Below are 13,436 nucleotides of genomic sequence, written 5' to 3' on the forward strand. Positions count from 1 at the left end.
CTAGTAGACTCTGGCCCCAGAGTCAGGATGACCTGGGATTGAATCCAGGCTCAGACACTTAGCACCCACCCAGAAACACCTGGCCATGTAACCTTGAGCAAGTTACTTAACCCTGATTGCTTTAAAAAAAAAAAAAAGATGCTCCTTCCCTACCTTCTTTCTTATACATCTTCACACTTTTTCAGAAAAGATGGATTTTCATTTACTACTGAGTAATCGAAAATGTCCTGGCTCTCTGAAACCTGCCAGGATTTTTGGTCAGCTTCTCTCTACTCTGTCTGGTATTTATCTAAAATGTGGAAAGTTTCTATTTTGTGAAACAGTCACCTAGTATGAAGGTGGGGCTGACATGCTATGTATTATGGCCATTTGATAGGAATGTCAGAATTTCTCTATATTCACCTTTGTAAGGCCCTGCTGAAAAGGAAAATTACAAATGTTAATAACTGAGCAAGATACATTCTCTATTGCAGGTGGGGTGTATTAAGTCATAGTTACAGGCAAGGTGACTTTAATTAAGGGCTGTCTAGCCTTATAATTCTAAGTAATTCCAAACATGCCTCCATTGTGGGCCTCTCCCTGCCACAAATGATCAACATCTCCTATAAGAATTTTTGGCTTGCTTGCCTGGGGCAAATAATCTAAACTGGATCATCAATATCTAGGTGCTTCTAGCGGGGAGGAAGAAACTGATTTTTTTAAATGCCTGATAAATGTTGGTGTTTATTTGTATTTCCACTTTGAAAAGTCCATCCCACTAAGCACAGCACAAAGAACCAGTTAATGCCATGGTTCACGTTTGCTCTATTTCAAAGTTAATTGCTTTAAGTTGCCAAGGGTCTTCTATAAGAGGCAATTCATAAATGCACATACAACTACTTTGCAGAGAACATACCAAACAAACATTGGTAGAAGGAATTTCATCATCTGGAATCTGCCTATACCAATGATATTTAATGTCTAGTCTTTTGCTAAATATAATTAAAATGACCCAAGGCTTCGAAGAATCGTATTACTGACAAAATAAACTAGATTTTTTGACTTGAGAGTAAGGAACTCCTAGGGATTTCACTGCTGTATTTAGGATGGCTTTCCCCATTCTCACTACGGCTTCCCTGGAGCTGCTGGAAGAATTCATGCTGTGAAAACATAAAGAGAAGTATACTTCCTCGTGGCTCTTTCGTGGAGAACGTGCCCAGCTTCGCCCTCTCTGATCCTCTTAAGAAGCAAATTAGAGTTGAGACAGGTGCCGGCTTCGTCCGCGTTTTCCAAGAGGACCATGACCCATCAGAAAGATGATGCCGCGACAGAAAGTGAGCGGCCTCAAAGTGTAACTGTAATGCCTCTGAAAGCAAGCGCCCTGACAAACCTACCGACAGGGTTTAGCAAAGTCTCTTGGAAATAATTTTAACTAATTACATATACTGAGAAGTTTAAAAAAAAGGCTTATCAACTGTTTTTGTTGTAAACAACTCTCTGAAAAGAAATTTTTTAAATTCTAGTATTTAAGCCAGTCTAATATTAAAACAGCATAAATACAGAGTAAGGAGGCCTAGAAGACTAGAGTTAACATGAATGCATGAGAATTCATCATTGTTTTATGTTTATTTATTATTGTTTGCTTACTATGTGCCAAGAACTCTTACTGGGGACACAAATACAGAAAAACAGTGCCCCACAAAGAGCTTACTGTTTAATAAGGAAGACAACTGAGATAAGGGTTTGGTGAGCAGAGACAGGAGTTTTGGAGAATCCCAGGGATAGCAAGTAAAGGCAAAAGGAACAGAAAATACAAAAACCAGAAGCCAAGGGAAACAGTTAAATATGAAAAACCAAAGTGGGAACCAAAGGTGGTGAGAAGGTATGGAGAATTCTCCCAAACTGGGGGAGACGGTGAGAAATGGAGCCTCCGGCTCAAGGTCAATAACCATCAGTCTACAAGGTGGGAATGTCAGAGATTTTTTAAAGTCAGATTTAAATGGGGAGTGAGTAAGTAGCTAGCCACAATGGTCACAAGCTACTGCACGCATCCAGATCTATTCATGGTTCTCAGGCTCACAAACCCAAAGGAATTGACTGGTTGCTCCTCTTCACGAACAAAATAATGCTAGCTGCCATTACATGCAGCTTACTGCGCTAAGTGCTTCAGAGATACTATCTCATCTGATCCTCATAACAACCTTGCCACATAAGTCTATTATTATACCATCTTACAGATGAGGAAATGTAGGCAAACAGCTTAAGGGACTTGCCCCTGGATCCCACAGCTAGTGAGCGTCTGGAGCTAAATTTGAACTCAGGACTTCCTGATTGTAAGCCCAGTGCTCTATACACCACCTGGTGCCCCTACTTGACCATTAACAGATCAAGAATGATACACTTAAATTACAAAACAGAGACAGTATGAAATCCTGGGTTCCACTTTCATGGCAGCAGAAGAGGATTCAGGAAACCCGGCCTCTTTGTATGGGTTCTGCCAATAACTAATGATGTGATCTTAGACAAGTCACTTTGGAGTGACATACCTGGCCTCAATTTCCCTATCTAGAAAATGTGGCTTAGACTTCTTCTCTATCTAAAAATACCTTTATTAAAAACAGGAGTGCTATTCTTTTTTTTTTTTTACATATTTATGTGTTTGTTGTGGGGGGTTTTTGAGGGAAACTGGGGTTAAGTGACTTACCCAAGGTCACACGGCTAGTTTTTGTGTTGCGTGTCTGAGGTTGGATTTGAACTCAGGTCCTCCTGACTCCAGGGCCGGTGCACCACCTAGGCACCCCAGGAGTGCTATTATAAAGGAAATATAACCAATCAAGAATCAAAAGAGAGCAAAAAGGCCCAGAAGGAATTCAGAAGTAATCTTGTTCAAGGCTAAAAGGCCAAAATCCATCTCTGATCTTTCAATGCTTTCGATGCTATGACTGGAGCAGCAAAGAATGAAGGTCTAGAAACAGTAAATGACACCATCTAGTAAACAGCTACCTAGCTTAAGAATTTAAGTATGGCATATGGTGTTTTAAACATCTAAATTTGGGATTTTACTTAAAATACTTCAAAACAAGAAAATTTAATCAGGACATAAGAAAGCCCCTAAACCTGTTTAACTTTAAAGGGAATCTTAAAAGTCGCAAATAGAATTTTCCAATAAACTTGACTAAGTTATCCACCTTGGCGAGGAAGATTTAAAATGTGACAAGGAGAAGAGTAAAAATGGCATTGCTACAGTAGGGACAAATAAGAAAATCACACTGTAAATCATGAAATAACTAGCTGGTGTAACTTCCTGGATTATAGGCAATGAAACATGTTCTTTGTGATGCTGAGATTATTTCAAAGATATTTATTTTAGAACATAAAATACGGGAGTACCTTAGTCATAAAGGAGCACGGGGCTGAATGCCAGATCCAAGGCACTGAAATAGTGTAAACACCACCACCGAAGTGGCGTAGGGGCAGGACATAAACAAGGGATATTTTGCAAGGTTGGTTCTGGTGCTGAAAGCACTTAGGAGGTTTTAAATGGTAATAGACACTCCATCCTCAAAGACAGCCCTGAATTGCAGAGCACAAGATACAGTCAGAGAATGCACAAATAATTCTTGTTTGCATGCAAGCTTCATTTTAAGCAAAAGAACCAGGTAGGAATTAAGCAAAAGAACCAGGTAGGAAAACAGCTACCAAAGGGCCTAAATATTTTCTGCTTTTCAAGAGCAATGTTGAAGCAACTACTCCTCAAGCTACCCCTGACAGGCTTAGCAGCACACACCAAAGAAAGGGAACCCCCAGGTCTGGGGGGAAATGAACTCTTTGCAAAATCTTCCTTAGAGGCCTTGTATTTAAACTTGTATTACCACTTGTTCGATTGACTGTGCCACTAATTCTTCTATTACTTATGATCAATGCAAACACTAAAGCCTTAAAACTACTGAAGTTGTGAAAGCATGCTTCTGTTTCTCAATGGTATTCCAAACCAGTTTCAAGCTGAGCAATTCTCACTAGCAATATCTCAACTGCAGTTCTGTGATCTGTGAAATGTGGCTAACAAAAAGAGATCAATAACCTAGATTTATGTTTAAACCCCACCCCTCCCACACTTTATATAGTTTGTTCAGTGTTACAGCCACCATGAAAGCCTTGAAGAAAAAGTATGATACTGAAAAATCTCCCTCAGTTACTTTTTAAAAGCAATTTGCAACAAGACCAATAACACGATTTTTAAGTTCTTAAAGTAGCAGCAAAGAGGCACCAAGCAGTCAGGAAGGCTTGGGGTCCAGTCCTGCCTTTTGCACTGACCTGACCAGCCTGGGGTGACTTTGAGGCAAGCCCTAAACGCTCAGCACCCTGGGCAATTCTCTAAGACTATCAACTGTACCACTGAATTTTTCACTAGGAACTCTATACAAAAATAGAACCACAGATCCATCTGCAAAAAGAGTGGCATAAAATGCCAAAGCTGGGCTTGGCCATGTTGTTCCAGAAGCAGCTAGAATTTCAAACACTCAATCTATCCAAAGCGTGGCACTAGGACCAGAAGGACAAAAAGGAGGCGCTTACACTCTAGCTGGGAAGATACCACATAGGTATAGGAATATACCGTATATGTGTACAAAGTATCTACAAGATAATCCAAGGTTATTGGGGGGTAAGGTTTGCAGTGGAGTCACTGTAAGGCATTCCTGTGTCTGGCAGGCAGCATGTTCAAATAAGCCATGTGATTACGGAAAATGAGAATACCACTAAAAAATGCATTGTTTTTGGAGTAGAGCCCACATACAGGAATCATTCTGAGTTGTAAATGTTATTGAGAATTCCCTTGCTCCATCTAGTTCATGACAAATACATGTGGAGAGACCTTGGCATATCTGCCAGAGAGAGTTTAATAAAAAAATATTCCCGACCAATAAAATTGTGCCAAAATATTGCCCCTGGGTCTGATAAAAGATATGGAGCCTTCAAATAAGGGTAGGATTCAGATTAGCTAACAGACTGAACACTGCAGAAGAGAAGTCCACACTTTTAATTCTAGCCTTAGTCATTCTTGCCCCAGGGACTAACTCAGTCAGGAAAGAGCAATTCAAAGAGAAGTCAACTAATAATCCCAAATACCCAGAATAAACTGACCTGTGGCTTAATTAGCAGGCAAAGCCTATTAAGAATGAAAAGGGTCCAGATGCAACCAGTTGGGCAAGAAGAAAGGGAGGCTATAGTTTCCACTATCCACCGAACTGTTCTTCAAACACAAAACACTCGCCCCCCCCCCCATCTTCTGATTCCAGGCATTTTTCCTCACCACCCTCCCATGCTGGGAACTCTCTTCCCTCTTGGAATTTTAGCAGAACTTGAAGGAAGTCCCATCTCCTCCTTCAGATTTCCCGTTTCCTTCCAATCTCATCCCTCTCTCCTCCTGAAGCTTAGACAGAGAAGAGCCAAGTCCTTGGAAACGCCCAGAACCATCCCCACCAGTCTCCACTTCCTGGTTTCCCTGGCTTCCTTCAAGGTCCAGCTAAAGTCCACCTTCTGCAAGAAACCTTATCTCAGTGCCTCCTCTGTGTCGATAATCTCCAACTTACCCCTGCACACAGTTTCTGTATGGTGCTGTGCATGCTGTCTCCCCAGCGGCTACGTGCTCCTGGAGGGCAAGGACTAATTTTTGTCTTTCCTTGGATTATTAAGCACAGTGCCTGACATAGTAAGAGCTTAATAAATGCTCTTTGACACAACATGGCGCTACAACCGGTTTTTTTGGACTTCCTCACTGGGACTGATCAACAAGTCAGTGCTAAACATAGTATAAAAACCCTCAATAAATACTAAAGCTAGGTTTAACTTCTGTGATTTAGCTCAAATGACAGGCTGACCATGACTCTAGAAACCTCTACTTGATTCTGATGCCTGAACTCCAAAGTCCACACTTTTGTTCCTGTTCTTTGACTATGCTCAATCATTTAACACACTCCCCAAGTCACAGAGTTTGATGGATCTTTAACTCCATCAATCCAAAGCTGTTCTGATGCTTGAATTTAGGTCTCCTCCCTATTTTACTGTCAGCCCTGAACACTACATTGTACAAAAAACAAAAAACAACCAAACCAACCCAGAAGTACCATCATCACCAAATTTTAGAGGAAAGGTGGAAAGTTGACTGCAACAGACTCATCACTTTCTTTTACTGGCTCAATATTGGCTGAAGTTGTCTGGGCCAACCATGCCTCTAGTTTATGGACAGGATCACAGTCTAGATCACAACCAGAAATCAGTCCCTACCTCTGGGTTCCTGGACCTGCTTACTCCTTGTCGTTGGCAAATCATCCTAACCTGCATAGATCAGGGATTCCCCTAAAACCAAAGGCTGCCATCAGTTTTCATATGATCTTTGTTGGGTCAAGGACCTCCATCAACCTACTTCTGATCAAGTACTTAAAGATAGGAACTTTTTATTAATATAAAGTTTACCAATATAAAATGGTCACGGACACCTAAAACAGGAAAACAAAAATAAAAATAAATACAGCAAAGCAAGATGTTTAGAGATCAGGTACCAGAGACCATAGCATTTATCTCAATAGCCTTCCACAAGTCTCCCAGTTCGTCCAACACTCTCCCCTCCAAGCTTCTATTTCCCTTCCCCCACCAACACTACTGGACAATTCAGACCTTCCCTACTTTTCCATATCAATGGAACAGGTCTCTCATCCCAGCAGGACAGAAGCAATGTTTTATGAATAGAACATAAATATCTAGGTACCTTATAGCATTACATGAACAACTTAGAACCCCAACAAAGGCTTTGAAATATACTTCCTTACAATAATCTGCTCCCAAAATTGCAATGTGAAAGAGTAAGTTCTTTGCAACATAGCAGAAAAATAGGTGCTCCAGCAACCTAGAAATCTGGAGAGGGTCTGTAGAAAAATACTGTCACTTGGTATTGTGCAAAGAACTCAAGGCCTCATTTCTGCACCTGAAAAACAGGGGGTGGGGGCAGGGAGAAAAGGGTCTTGAGGAACTCAAAAATGACTTCCAGCCTTAGATCTCTATTCCATAAGCATTATTATCATGGATAAAGACAAAACCCCTCATTTCCCTCAAGGAGTTTACAGTGAGTTGGAGGCATAAGAAAACAGGCAAATGAATACAAACTCTAGCAAAATAAGTACAAAGTCATTTCCAAGAGAAAGGCACTTACTACTCAGGAAAGGCCTCAGGTTGGAAGCCTGAATCACTTAGACATCTGAGGAAAGAATTCAGTAAGGAGGAGGTCAAGAGGAAGTGCATTCCAGGCAAAGGCAAAGGCAAAAGCAAAGGATACTAGATATACAATATCATGAATGGGGAACAGCAAATGGATCACCAGTCTGTCAGGAACAAGGTGTATGGATTTGATCTGATTTGATCCTAAAGGCAAGCGGAAACCACCAGACAGGCAAATGAAAAGGCTAGACCTTTTCTTTAAGTATATATGCCAATTTAGTAGCTTAAGAATTGGTCCTCTAACCTCCAATTCTCATCATCAATACAAGAAAACAAGTTTCCCAAACAGGTTCAACTGTATTCAATCTATTCTATGGAACCTTGGCTGAGGATGAAACAAACAGCCAGTGTCTGACCACTTCAATAGTACTACTTCAAATCGTCATCGGCCCCAAATACTACAACCATCATATCAAAACTTGGTGCCAGACAATCTTCCAAGGATTTCTGTGCCAGAAGATAGGAGTTAAGCTCTGGAAATGTGTCCAAACACACACCAATCTACGCACAGAAATCTTGTACAGGTCCTAACGGACCCATATGAAAAGTTAGAATAGTAAAGAATTTGTTCTCTCCAATATTGCCTAGGATTTCCTACTGCTGTTACAAACTATACAGCCCAGCAGAGATTGTCTTCCCTAAAGCCATAGGCTCAACAGTCAAAGGGTTCATTTTACAGTTCATATGGATGCAATATGCTATAATAGCTAGTGGGGAAAAATTAACCCTTTGAAAAAAGAAAGGCCTGGATTTTAATGAGTAGAATCAAACCCACACAAAGCTTTGTTCCACACTTGAAAGAAAACAGGATTTCTTTAACTCCAGCTCCAATATCGTATTTTCTACTTTCAGTTACCCCAAGCTTTAAATTTCAAGCTTACAAAGTACAACTGAAGACCAGAATATCCTGTCTGCACTCAGCTTCCTGTTCTGTGCAGGGTGGTCAGCTTCTACTGTTGCTCCCTAAGCCAACAAAAAACTGAGTACAAGGAAGTAGGCAACAAACACATAACCTTTCTCACAACTGACTTCCAGAGCAGCCTTTTAATGCCTGATGTTACCAGGAGCTAACAATGAATTACCTGACCCTTTCTGACATACCTTATCTCCTCTGATCTTCTTGACATCCAGTTAGGTAAGCAGTTCAAGTGTTAGATTCCTAGTTGTATAGAGAAGAACAAGATGAAATAGCCTCACTAAGCATTGGGTTGACTAAAGTTAGTCTTGAGTAGTGGCCACCTATAAGATAATCCAAAGTCTCAAAGAAGTTTCCTAGACTTCCGAAAACTGTGGCAACATCCAACTTGGACTAATTCTGATATTTACTCTATGATTACAGATAATACCCAGGTGGTAGAAATAAATTTGAAGCAATTTATAATATGTGTGTATACATATGTATGCGTGTATGTATGCACACACATATAGATACATACATAATACATATATGTATAGGTGTGTATATATACATATATATAATTTGTAATGTAAGGCTGGGGAAAATAAACAAGAAAATTCTGCAAAGTTTAGATAATTGCATATTGGCTACTTCAAAAATGAATTGGTTTTGGATGACTTATTACACAAAAGATTGATCACCGATAAGAGTTCTAACAGAAAGAAACTACCAAAACATTCCCTCCCTCGACCTTTAACAAAACTCAAAAGAAATCACTTTCTAGCACAACACTGCATAATTCAGACAATGGATCTTCAGTCTGGAAACTCAAGTGGTCTATAAACAACCTGTAAGACCAAGATGTTAAGATATTCAGATACTCAAGCCCTAAGCAAAAAAAGAAATGAGTCAATTCTAAGCCACCACATTTGAATTTGTATAACTTTAGGTGTCTTGGGTTCAGTTCCTTCTTATGCACCGTGGAGAGGGTTTTAAAAGATGCTCTCTAAAGTCCCTACCAACTCTAAAATATCCTATAATCCTAAATCAATTCTAATGGTTCCAGTTTCCCTACTATCTTGTATTTATACTTTGGTGAAAACAAGGGGCCTCAAGCATTCCCTAATGTGAATCTATATCCTTGATCTTTTCTCAAAATAGATGAAGTTTTCCTCACTATTCCTTGAAATGGATTTGAAAGCTACTTCCAAGTATAAAGCAGCAGACAAGAGCCTCAAAAACTGCTTCTTAGTCTTTCTGAGGCTGTCTAATGTAATCAAAACTGTTCCCACAAGGAAGATAAGACCACAGAAAATCAAACCCCCAGCATGTGGTATTCCCATACACCAACTGCTAAAGGGAAAGAATGAGACAAAATCAGAACAAAAAGGGTGGACCGAACACAGATCAATTCAAGGGAAGAAACAAAAAATGTAAATAAGAGAAACCACCAAGGCAGAGGAAAAGGAAAGATAAGAACTAGGCAGTCAACAAGAATTTATTAAGCACTTACTAAACCCTGCACTGGGCTAAACAGTAGGGATACATTTGAATGGGGAAGACAAAAAGCTGAAAAAGTACATATAAGCGTGTGAAGGTAATTTCACAGGGAAGGGACTGGCAGAAGAGGAGAGGAAGAGGGAGGGAATAAGCAATTATAAAGGGCCTACTATGGGCCAGGCACAATGCTAAGAACTTTACAAGTATCTGATCCTCACAACAACCCTGCAAAGTAGATGATGTTCTCATCTTCATTTTACAAGTTGAGGAAACTGAGGCAAAGCAGTTAAGTGACTTGCCCAGGGTTACACAGCTAGGAAGTATCTGAGGTTGGATCTGAACTCAGGTCTTCCTGACTCTAGGCCCAGTGCTCTGTCCATGGCACCACCAAGCTGCCTCCTGCAAACCTCCTACAAAAGGTAGGATCTGAGCTTAATCTTGAAGGAAGACAGAAAGAAAAAGTGAGAGAGCATTCCAGGTATGGCGGGCAGCTGGTTAAAAGGTAAGAGTAAGGAGATAAGAGTATCATGTTTAAGGAACAGCAAGCAAGACTGTTATAGCTGAACCAGAGGAGGGAAAAAGTATAAGAAGACTGGAAAGGGAGGAAAAGACCAGGTTATCAAAGGTTTTAAAAGCCCGAAAGAGGATATTATACTTGATCCTGTGGGTGATAGGGAGCCACTGGGATTGACTGACTAGGGGAGCTTTAGGAAGATAATTTTGGCTGCTGAGTGTGGGATGGACTGCAGTGGAAAGTAGCAACTAGCAGGCTGCTGAAGCAGTCCGGGTGAGATGATGAGGCTGCACCAGGGCGGTGGTTGTGAGTGGACAGGAAGGGCCACAGACAAGGATATTATGGAGATAAGACAAGATCTGGTGAAGAATCAGCTATGTGGGCTGAAAGGAATCAATCAAGGATGTGTCCCTGAGACCACCAGTCTGGCAAGTGGAGAGGTCTAGGAGAGGGAAGAGGGTTTGAGTTTGGTTTTTGGTTTGCTTGGTTTTAGGTGGGTTTGTTGGTGAGAGGGAAAGAAGTTCTATTTTGCACAAGTTGAATTTACAGAGCCTATGGGCTGACTGGAGGGGGCAATTTTCTGGAAAAGACAAAAAAGGGAAGAGGGGGAAGGGAAGGAGTATTCAAGCAGCACAGACTTACTACCTGCCAGGCCCCTTGCTAAGTACTTTTTACAAACAGAATCTCATTTGATCCCCACAACAGCCCTGGTAGGTAAGCTCTGTTATTATCTCCATTTTACAATTGAGAAAATGAAGGCAAACAGATGAAATAAACTGCCCAGGGTCACACAGTTAAGTGTCAGAGGTCATATTTGAACTCAGGAGTTCTTGGACTTCAGGCCTAATCAGGGATGGGATGGGATGAAGGCTGCATGTGGAGGGGTTTGCCCTAGCACTCTTCATGTGAGAATGAAGAAAGTAGGGAAAAGATTTCTCAGGTGATGTGAGATGAGGAGGGGAGAGAAGATGGAGTGCTCCACAAACAGCCTCAACTCTCAGGAAATGAAGAAGGCAAAGTCCTGATCTGAGAAGGCAGAGGGAGGGGTTGCCATGGGAGGCTTGGCTCCAAACAGTTGTGGGGGATATGTGTGATAACAAATGGGTTAGTGAGGTATAAAAGAACTGACTTGCTACAGAATAAGAAAACAAAGAACCCATCACAGTCTACAGACTTACCTAGTTAACACCCTCAATCCCCCTGAATTTATTTTGAGACCTCCAGTCTTTCCAATGCTCCCTGTTATCCCAGTTTACCAACCCCTCCTCCCATCCCTTCTGGAGTTATTTGCCTCCCTAGTCAATCTAGACACCTCAACATTCTCCATTTGAAAGATAATCTCATTAAAATACTAATACAGCCCAAGAGCAGCCAGGCTTTTGCCAATCCCCAACTCTAGATAAGGACTCAATATACTTTCTCCATTCTTCCTCCAGGGCTACCAAATATCACTGCAAAGGCCACTACAAATTTATGCCTTTAGCTTCAACTTCTTGTCCCTCACTGCTACTTCTTAGCAATTCCAAAGTATTTCTAATAGTGGTCTTCTAAACTCATCCTGCCTCCTTTCATATTTCTCAAATCCTCCCTTCTCCCTATTCTCCCTCCTCCATTTTCAATATCTCCCTCTTCACTGGCTTCTATTTGGCTGCTTCAGTCTCCCTTATACCAAAGACTTTTCCCTGATAATGTGGCCCTGCCACCATAAAACCATATACCAGGTAACTTTTCTGCCCTTTTCCAGTCCCCAGCATTAAAGTATATCATGACTGCTCTCACTCCTCACCAACCACTCATTAAACCCTTGCAAACTGTCAAATGGTTCCTCTACTCTACTGAAAATATTCACTAGAAAGCCATCAATTTATTCATCAGCAAGTATGGGGATGGCTAGTGCCAGGATTTGAAGATGGTGATTGTCAAGAACCTTCTGTCAAGTTAAAAAAAAAAAAAAGAATGGGGGGGGGGGGCTTGGCTAGGTGGTGTAGTGAATAGAGTACCAGCCCTGGAGTCAGGAGGACCAGAGTTCAAATCCAGCCTCAGACCTGGAACATAAAAAACTAGCAGTGTGACCTTGGGCAACTCACTTAACCCCAACTGCCCTGCCTTGCCCCCTCCAAAAAGAAAAAAAAAAGGGAAAAAAAGCATTAATTAAGGAACTCTAGAGTATTTCCCGGTGTTCTTCTAAACTCTTCCTACCTTGTTTTCCCCAAATTCTCAGTCTCACCACTGCCTCTGCCACTCATTCTCCCAACATTATTGCAAAGACAGTGCCAGGCACTATGCTATCCCTGGAGAGGTTCAAAGGGAAAAAACAAAACAAAACCCTGCTGCTCTCAAGATTAGAGTCTGGGTGAGGTGAAGGAAGAGAGGCTGGGGGGAGGAGGGGAGGAACACATAAAAAAAGTCACATAAAGAAGATACAAAGTAATATACCGGCAATTTGGGTGATCAAAAGAGGCTTCTTGTAATCAGGCTACACTGAAGCTAGGCAGAAAAGAAGCAAGGGCTTCTGGGAGGCAGAGGTGAGGGAGAGAACCTAAACCAAGGCAGATTAGACTAGAGAGGGAATGTCGTGAAAGTGGAACAGCAAAGGGGCAAGTCTGGCTGCAACAGAAGAGCACATGAAGGATCACTGTGTGTAAGGAGCCTGAGGAGGTCAGCTGGAGCCAGACAGCGAAGGGCTTTCTTCAGAAGCCAAATAGAGAACAAAGCATGAGTCTGGAGGTGACAGGAAGTCACTGGAGCTTTGTTGGGGGGGAGGGGGGTGATAGGATCCACTCTGTACAGGTCTAACAATTTGGCAGCTTCGTAGAAGATGGCCTGGAAAAGAAATTGGTAAGAGGCAGGAAGACTACTGAGTAGATTACAGCAATAGTCCAGGGGAGAGGTCATAAGGACCTTAATGATCAGTGAGAAAGAATGCAAGAGCTTTCTAATGCAGAAGCTGAACAGAAAAGCCATGGCAATTCAAAGGCTATGAGGGTGAGATTTCAATTTCAATTTCAATAGAATATATGACTAGTTAAGGATGTCTCTGAGGTTGTGAACTAAGCTAATGGGAAGTATTGATGGTATTCTCAACAGAAATAAGGAAGTTACAAAGAGGGGAGGGTTTAAAGAAAAAATAAGTTCTATTTTGAATGTGCTGAGTTTGAGATGCCTGTAGGCCATCCGGTGGGAAATCAGACCCTAGGATTATAGGATAGAAGGGACCTTAGATGCCTTCAACTCCAAGCTCCTCATTTTACAAATAAGGAAACTAGGACTGGG

The 13,436-nt window shown here is 41.4% G+C and overlaps 1 protein-coding gene across 3 annotated transcripts in view; it reads right to left on the reverse strand.

Annotated features, from left to right (window-relative positions):
• Positions 1-13,436, reverse strand: part of RFFL (ring finger and FYVE like domain containing E3 ubiquitin protein ligase) — a 67,609-nt gene that overhangs the window by 22,732 nt on the left and 31,441 nt on the right. The window contains exon 1 of one of the 3 annotated variants that reach the window (XM_069089932.1): positions 2,684-2,807. The exons of the other annotated variants lie outside the window; for them this stretch is intronic. The gene's annotated coding sequence lies outside the window, so the exon portion shown is untranslated. Of the gene's footprint in view, positions 1-2,683; positions 2,808-13,436 lie in introns of those variants that run through there. 3 annotated transcript variants of the gene reach the window in all.

Source organism: Petaurus breviceps, unplaced genomic scaffold (genome assembly GCF_028583685.1).
Source record: "Petaurus breviceps papuanus isolate PSGF00001 unplaced genomic scaffold, PetGlider_PUasm1.0 186, whole genome shotgun sequence".
Taxonomy (NCBI): Eukaryota; Metazoa; Chordata; class Mammalia; order Diprotodontia; family Petauridae; genus Petaurus; species Petaurus breviceps.